General features: G+C 33.9%; 1 pseudogene; it reads right to left on the bottom strand.

Annotated features, from left to right (window-relative positions):
* The window catches only part of LOC106473850, a 25,495-nt pseudogene that overhangs the window by 9,213 nt on the left and 6,380 nt on the right, over positions 1-9,902 (bottom strand).

Here is a 9,902-nt window from a genome sequence, read left to right as displayed (position 1 = left end):
AATAAATAAATATAGTTGTATACATAACTCATGTTACTTAACACACGTTTCCTTAAAAATACTCTAACATACAATAAATATAGTTGCATACAGAACTCATGTTACTTAACACACGTTTCCTTAAAAATACTCTAACATACAATAAATAAATATAGTTGCATACATAACTCATGTTACTTAACACACGTTTCCTTAAAAATTCTCTAACATACAATAAATATAGTTGCATACATAACTCATGTTACTAAGCATAAAACCGAGGTTCCATCTGAAAGAGAAACCTTGCTGTTGTTTTAATATACAAATACATAGTATTATAGAAACTGTGAGGAAAAACAGTATAAAAGGCAAATACTGTGGGAATGTCCCCCCCCCCCTCCCTTTACTGGGTGAAATTGAACTGAACAGGGTACAGTTGTGTGTTGATAATTTACAGAGTAACTGGATTCTTCATAAAGTACCCCACAAGTATAAAGTGTATAAAAATACTATGCCTAGTAGTAATAGTGTGAATCTACTCATGTCCGCCAGAAATAAAATTCTTCATGAAAAACATGTCATTACCAAAGTTTTAGTTGGTCCAGTTTGCTAAGAATTCTGGCAACATTTTATGTTTCAATAGAAGCTGTATGTCAGACTCTAAAGAAAGTTGCAATAGATATCAGATCACTGGAATGAGCACAGTTGAGATGCATGCTCTTTACAGATGAAATAAAACTCAAACTGTTTTGTAAAAATCAACAACAGTCTGCTTTACATTAAGGAGGAAAATGATATCATCGTCAATGTACAACATCTACAGTGAAGTATAGTAGGGGATCAGTACAAGTTTGGGGCTGTATCTTAATTAATGGTCTACACAAAACTGATGGCACCATTAATGTTGACAGGTACAGGAAGATTCTGATCCATAATGACATTCCCTCAAGAAAGAGTCAATGGGTAGCAATTCATCTTTGATCACTATAATGATTTCAAGCATACAGTAAATGTGGTGAAACAATAAATTAATGATTTTAGGCTGATTAAAAACTCAAAATCATGGCTTGGCCTGCACAAAGTTCCAATATGAACATTCTTGAGGCTGTACGAGGTGACATAGAAACTCGGAAGGCTAAAATATGAGCAGACAACTTGGCTAAATTGTGAAGAGAAATGTAAGACATTTGAAACAATATTTTATAACCATACATCAATAAACTATATAGCAGTAAAGAAAACACTGTTTAATGGTACATGTCATATACAAAATACTGGTGCATTGTGACAATGTCTTGTACCATGAATAAATTCACCATCTATTTGCCATTTCTCAATGTTTGTAATTCCTGTATGTGCATTGCCTGTGTGTTTCCAACACTATTTTAATCAATATATATATATATCTGAATAATGCTTGTATCTAAATAATAATACAATACTCCCATTGTTGTGTTCTTTCAGTTTTCGGATTATTACCACGGGTACCATCCAACTAAAACACAATGTTTTACTTCCCATGTAAGATTTGTCTTGCATATAATATGAATCAAAGAACACCAAGTAATAAACATAATGCCTAACCTTCACTAGGTCCAAGTACTCCGAAGCTTTGCCACGCTGAACACCCTGAGAAAGTTGCATCACTGCACGGACAACATTAGTTGTACACTCGTAAACTTTATCTCCAGTCCTATCCAGGTCTGCTGTGGGACCTGGTTCTACAGGCTTAGCTTCCTCCTGTATTAAGAAAACCTGGTTAGTTTTTTTCTTGTTAACCTGTCAGTTGGTACATCTTGGAAACAACTACATATCTTCCAGGAAATTTATTCGGATGCCAAATATATATTATATATATATTAAAAACAGCAAACAACGACAGGGTATGGTGGCCGAAGATCTACAATGATCATTAATTATCACCATTTTCAGGACTGTAAATATAAACAGTCACCAGTCTTTAGAACCACAAGAAAGTCACAGCTGTAAATTTGTATTTTCTTTAACACTGAAAATGTTTAAAATGATAAAATGCTGAGAAAATACTGTTATTTATGAAGAGTTTGCTTCCTTGTTTGTTACTAAACACAAAGCCACACAATGTTCTGTGCCCATCGTAAGTATTGAAACCTAGTCTTTTTCTCATTATAAGCATTCAGACTTACCAATGAGCTACTGACAGGTTTCACAAAGAGAAAGAAAAACATTCTTGTAAAACAGATAAACAAAAAGAGGTTACTTGTAATATTACAAATGTGATCACAGATAAGAAGTACTCACTTTTACCGATGTTGTGGCTGGCAAAGGTTCTGTTGTTCCATTAGACAATCTGGAATGACCTAAACTAGAAATTTCTGAAAAGATATAAAGAACGTAACATCTCACTTCATTTTGTAGTTCTTCTACTACAATACTATACCAATCAGATGCAAAACAATGACATTTTTAAAACTACAAAACAAGAACAAGAACTGCTGCCTCACTCACCTTGTTAGGTGGTTTGTTGACTGTGATACTGTAGACTACAAGAAGAACTGCTGCCTCACTCACCTTGTTAGGTGTTTTGTTGACTGTGATACTGTAGACTACAACAAGAACTGTTGCCTCACTCACCTTGTTGGGTGGTTTGTTGATTGTGATACTGTAGACGACAACAAGAACTGTTGCCTCACACACCTTGTTGGGTGGTTTGTTGACTGTGATACTGTAGACTACAACAAGAACTGTTGCCTCACTCACCTTGTTGGGTGGTTTGTTGACTGTGATACTGTAGACTATGACAAGAACTGCTGCCTCACTCACCTTGTTGGGTGGTTTGTTGATTGTGACCAATAGAAACTGGTGATCCTGGCACCCTTTCAATGTCTAGGCTGTCGGAGTCTGATCCTAATGACCGGTCACTACAGGATGACCTTTGTTTGGTCTGTATCAGAGGTTGCTGCTGTAAAAGAGGACAGGATATTAAGTAAACTTTTACCACTGTTCTCCAATCTCAGCTCTTATACATTCCGCTAAAACAATATTACCTATTTCTGACTCTAAAACTAGTGTTTTCTACTTATTGCCTTCCTGTAATGCTCCAACTGAACTTATCCCTAGATATTTAGATTATGTAACGGTTCCCATACTCACCCCCCACTTATATTAAGGACACTTATCATGCCCTTAGTCTCTTCAATGCAGTTACTTTTAACCCCAAACCACACTCGGTCCTTTTATTTACTATGGACATCAAACAAACTTCACCCCCCACTAATACTTTGATCCGTTTAGCAGAAGTAGTTTAAAAATGCAGTGGGTTCTGTTTTAACAATGAATTCTATGAACAGGTTAGAGGCAGCTATGGGAACTAAAATGGGCTCAATTTTGCAAAACTTTTTGTTGGATATATTGAAGAACACATGTTTACACAATATGATGGTTTCTTACCCCTACTTTACAAGAGATATATATCGATGACATTGTTGGAATCTTCACGGGCACTTTACCCAAGCTAGAAACGTTTATTCATTACGTAAGTAACTTCCATCCTTCATTGTCTTACACACATGACATTGTTGGAATCTTCACGGGCACTTTGCCCAAGCTAGAAACTGTCATGTGTGTAAGACAATGAAGGATGGAAGTTACTTACGTAATGAATAAACTTGTTGGAATCTTCACGGGCACTTTACCCAAGCTAGAAACGTTTATTCATTACGTAAGTAACTTCCATCCTTCATTGTCTTACACACATGATATTTCTGATTCATCACTACCATTCTTGGATATTCTTCTTTCTCTATCTTCTGATAAAATAACAACCAGTGTTCATTATAAACCTACAGACACCCACAAATAGTTGCACTTTAATTCTAACCACCCGACATATATGAAAAATAACATCCCAAAATTCCAGTTCGTTAGACTACAGAAACTGTGTAGTGAACCTGATGATTTCAATGTTTGCTCAACAGAATTGGAGTCATTTTTTCATGATCGTAACTACCCCAAAAACATTCTGAAAAAAGCGTGCAACTTTGTTGTAAATCAAGACCACAACTCCTCTTCATTTCTCAGGGAAACAAACTCTAAAATCTCCTGTACCAGACTGCCCCTTACCCTCACATACAAGAAACAAGCTAAAGACATTATTCTACATAATTTTCACATTTTAAAGGAATCTAACACCACTAAACATACTTTTCCAAGACCTCCCAAAATTTCCTACCGTCACGATACCAATATTGGAAACTGCATAGTTCACAGTAGCTTTAAAACATCCACCTCAACAGACATAAAGTTTATTGTAGGTAACTATCCTTGTAATAGAAAACGCTGTAACACGTGCTTACATTGACTCAAGAACATCCGTGCAGGGTCACAAGTCAAGTTCTTACATTAAGGATCATTTTTATTGCACATCAAAATGTGTCATATATTCTATTGTTTGCTCACATTGTGGAAAATTATACATAGGAGAAACCAGTAGATTATTAGCAGAACGTACCCGAGAACATCTCAGAGACGTAATAAACTGTAACAGATCAGTGATCCGACACTTCAATTTACACAACCATACCCTTGAGTATTTCAAAATACTTGTTTTGTCCCTACAAACAAAAATAACCCCGAAGTACAAGAAAACAAAATAATTTTTGACCTGAGAACTTTCCATCCCGATGGGCTAAATGAACGTTTTAGCTTTTTGTAATATTTCTCGTTTTAGTTTTATCCTTTCTTAAAAAATTTTATATAGTAAATTATGTATCTACTCGTTTTTTTAAAATTATAATGCACATATGTATGTGTGTGTGTGCGCTCACTTGTATGTGTATATATTTTTGTAACTTCCTATTGTTTAAATTGTTTATAAACATTATTATACACGTATATTTGTTACATTGCACGCAACCTTCGATTTAGAATGTTCAATTTAGCTTAACCTAACTCTATTAAAATTCATCTTCTTCTTTACTTACAACGGCAGGAACGAAGTGGCTTTCTTCTTCCACTAGCCAACGAGAATCTTCCTGTGATTCCTTACGCTGCTTTTGTATCTTCATTTCAAGGAACTGCTGTTCAACCTCATTCATGGCTGGTTGTTCTTCTTTATCTAGGTCCTGAAGTGAAGATTGGAATCAATGAGAGAAAAGATTAATTACCAACTTAAAAATGTTTATATTTGTTACTGAATAATTTTAGTGTATTAGCTTTATAACTAAACCTTCATAACATTATGAATGACACTACAGTTATACAAAATGTGTCTCAAAATTTGGCTCAACAAGGAAATTAGAATTTTCACAAGATTTCCTCAATGTATCATTCCTGGGATCTATGAAGCCAGATTTTTGGGACACCCTGTATATTACAAACCAGCTTGTGAGTTGTGTACCTTTTCATGAACTCTGATACATTAAAGAACTGCTTTAGACTTGCTTATTTTTAAAACTAAACTCTCATTCAGTCACGACTAAGAAAACCTTCTAATTTGTACATTTCTACTAGAGTGATAACACAAACTAAAGGTAACTCATAAAGCATGCTAGTAATTACAAGATAGTGGTTGGTCTTGTGTGCCTTTGTCTTGTATGTATGTTAAGTAAGTTATTTCTATTACACGAGACACCACATATAACATGACCAGTTGTATTAACGTTATGACCAAAAGCCTACTGAAGTTATTGTACATCTTTAAAACTCTTCCATCACCTACCATTTTCCAAGAACCTTTTGTTTACCACTGACTCAAATACAATGTATTGTGAGTTAGCAAATTTTTTTTTTATGACTGTGGTCGTGTTTATCGTTTATTTATTATTTCCTTCTATCATTTAGTTTATTTATGAATTTTAAGTTGCATTAAAACACTAACTAACCTTCTATATAATCATTTGTACCTTGAGTAAATATGTATGTGTATAAGATGAAGCTGACAACAGCTTCTATAGCAGTGACGTACAGATTCTATTAATGTAGCAGAAGAGTATGTAAATTTATTATTACATGAGCTTATACTCTCGTGACCCATTTTGTGAATAAATACCCTGCCAGGAACTTCACTTAAAGAGAGTCACGAGATAGTTATTGCTGTTGTTATCAATATTGAAAGGTATTGTTGGAATACTGTATTTGCTGTAGTTGTTTTTGGAATTAGGGGAATCAAGAAAAAGAACCGGAAAGAAAAAAAATTATTTATTTACTAATATTTATGATAAATTGTTTTTTAATGTTGGTGTGAAGTCCTGGCCAGGCACTTGTTTATTAACTGTGCTGAATTTATTTTTAAGTGTTGTAATTGTGAATAAATTGTTTTTCTGTTGTTGAACCCTAATTGTAGTAGCGTGTTCATTTTAGACCGTTACAGTATGAAACAAAAGGTAGCACCTCAAAATATTTCCCATAATGCATTAAATCAACATTATTTTACTCAGCCTCAGACAGACATTTTTAACATGTTTTTACAAAATATCAACATAAATTAGAATTTCTCTGTGTTTCTTTTTTTTCTATTCCACAAAACTTTTCAGCTTTTGAACAGGGGTTACAATTTGAACATTTTAACACACCTACCTGGTGTTAATTTATGTAAAATAAATACAAAGGAGCAGCTAATCTTAAAGTGTTTATACAACATGGGTAGGGAAATGATGGTATGGGTAACACCAAACTAAACAAGGATTTTTGAGACATAATGTTCCAGCCAGTTCGAGGTAGTTAATGCAGCAAATTTGACAATAAAACATACTTAATCACAGTACTTAAAATAAGCAGAGCTTGGTCATGCACATTATAATAAATTGACTGAATTAGCTTAGCTTGTCATTTCATGCAAACAACTCATAAATTATCATTCACAGTTTTAAAAATGAATTGCAACAACTACAAATTTTAATATTTATTTATTTATTTACAAAATAATAATAGCAGCAAATCAAGGTAAGCATGATGATAAACTGTAAGTTTAATTTCTGAAATTATAAATGTTTCAGTTCTACAAAAACTACTTGATATGACTTACCCAAAAGAAGAAATCTGGTGCACTAAAAAAAAGAAATAACAAAAAATTCTTCATTCAAAAATCTATTAAAAAACAAACAAGAAGGGAAGGTTCATCTGACAGATCAACAAAATCAGCCTTCAGTAAATACTGGTATCTGCACTAGACATGCTTAATCCATGCAAAACTTAACAGGAAGGAGTAACAAAGCAAACAGTTTAAAGCACAGCCCATGCATATTTTAACTCTGACATTCATGTAATATGTTAATTTTATATCTATTTACATACGTATAAGCAATAGAACTCAAGAGTAAGCAGCTGCTACGTTACTCTGAGAGCAAAGAACTGTTAAAGCTGCCATATTTACTTCAGTGTAATATTCTAGAGTAATGAATCTTGTAACGGTGTAACCACTCCATGAAACAACATTTTTACAACTACCTAACAGTTTCTTTGAAAGATTTATTAGCCGATTTTATTCTGGTGAAAAACTTACTTCTCAACACTTGTCTTTTCTTCCATTTTTTTCTATACTTTCAGAAAATAATAGTATACTTTAGATCTATTAGTTGTGTCAATGAATACACAGAACTTGGAATGTCTCATTCTAGCTCTTTTCCAGTGGAATACTTAATATTATTCCAAGATAGAATTATAAAACTTTACAAAATATGTTTTGGAACTAGTAACAAATGCCAAAACGTTTCAACAATTTTACACACAACACACACATATATTTATCTTTTACAGTTTACTACATTTTTCAGAGCCTTAGTCTGAAACATCAACGGAAAGTAAATGGGAGGGGAGAGGGGGTGTGTGTGTGTAAAAGATAATGTGTATTGAACAGTCTAAAAATGGTGGTATTTGAGTAAATTTAATGTTAACTTTTATTGAAAATATGGTAACATATTTTATCACACGTGTTTGAGAAGTACACATTTATCAGGATTCCACTGATTAGTTTCTGTTGTGACAAGTGTGTTAACCCAGACACAAAGAGCCCCTCCACCATTAGAATACCAGTGTTAACAGTGGCTGGATCCCGACCTGTACAGCTGCTACGCTTCCCCTCCTGCTGGACTTTGGGGAACTCTGTACCGTAAAGGTATTGGCTGGAGATGCTGGGGCCACGTAGGACCATGCTGGTGGAATACTGTGTATGTTTTCTTTCATCAGTTGAGCAAGAATATCAGGATTCTGGGCTACAATGTATGTAGAAGGAGCGACGGATATGGGCGGTGGAGGGGTGGAATCATCATTTCTGTCAACTGGCAGTCTCGAGGGCTAGAATGACATGTTAAAACAAGCTTCACATATTAAATATTAAACATTAAAAATGAACAAGATGTGTTAGGGTAGTATGTAATAGGTCAGATAAATAGGTCAGATATTTAATGTTTAAGCTGAACAAGATGTGTTAGGGTAGTCTGTCTGCTTAAACATTAAATATCTGACCTATTACAGACTACCCTAACACATCTTGTTCATTGGTTAAACATTAAATATCTGACCTATTACAGACTACCCTAACACATCTTGTTCATTGGTTAAACATTAAATATCTGGCCTATTACAGACTATCCTAACACATCTTGTTCATTGCTTAAACATTAAATATCTGACCTATTACAGACTACCCTAACACATCTTGTTCATTGCTTAAACATTAAATATCTGACCTATTACAGACTATCCTAACACAGAAATCTTTTACTCAATGACTGTACAACAGAATGACAAAAGTTAATTTTTCTGTTCTGACAATCCTGAAGATTAAAGTATCTTTGAGTTGAGCTGAGGTGTGACTAGGCATTGGCACATGGGGCCCATGCCCCGATTGTACTTGACAGTGCCCCAGATCCCTAGTTGGTGCCTTGAAAAATCAGAATAGAAAACCAGGATCGATAGCATACTTAAATTCTGAAAAATGGGCCAGAGCCAAAACCTTTTAAGCACCTAGCAACACCTCTGGAGTTGAGAATAACTTTACATGTTAGATTATGAAACAATTTCAATCTAAGAAAGATACAGGTATTGTATAACACATAAATAGAAGGACAACACTTTATAGATTGAAACTAGAGCTTGCAATAGACCAGAGGTACAATACTTTAGATTAAAAGTTTTGCCTTAGAGTTCAGATATCAGACACAAACTTACCTTAGGAGGAGGTTCATCAGACCCTGAAGAGCCTAAAGGACAGAGGAAAACATGCCTTAGATTTGACTGGTAACCAAAACCACTAATTATGTATCTAATTACAGAACCAATATTTATGAATAAGCTAATCATCACAATGTTACTCAGAAGTGGGTGAGCCAAATGCCTGGCTCTGGCTCATATCGTGATTCTTTAATGTGTTTGAGCCAGATATCACTCAAACTGATATAAGATTGTAAGGACTGTTGTGTGAATCAGACAGTGACTATGACAACATAGATATGCTATATTAAATGGAAGAAGAAGGTAACCACATCTGAGTGAATTAAAATGGTGGAAAGTTTTTTTATATATATATAAAGCAGTATTTAACATTTTTTACTTTTTAATTTTTGTTACAATAAACACAAAAGTTGCAAAATGTTATTTTTCACTCCAAAAATGGTGTGCACTGAATAAAAGATCCAGTCTGTTAAATCTCTAGAATATTTTTTTCATATGTTTCATGAATACAGTAAAATATACATTAAAACCAATCCTACTGGGTTTAACTGTTATTTATAATAGAGACAAACCTATTCATGAATACAGTAAAATATACATTAAAACCTATCCTACTGGGTTTAACTGTTATTTATAATAGAGACAAACCTATTCATGAATATAGTAAAGTATACATTAAAACCAATCCTACTGGGTTTAACTGTTATTTATAATAGAGACAAACCTATTCATGAATACAGTAAAATATATACTAAAAACAATCCTCCTTTTAA

This window comes from Limulus polyphemus, unplaced genomic scaffold (genome assembly GCF_000517525.1).
Source record: "Limulus polyphemus unplaced genomic scaffold, Limulus_polyphemus-2.1.2 Scaffold6555, whole genome shotgun sequence".
NCBI lineage: Eukaryota > Metazoa > Arthropoda > Merostomata > Xiphosura > Limulidae > Limulus > Limulus polyphemus.
This window is presented reverse-complemented; position numbering and strand designations above follow the sequence as displayed.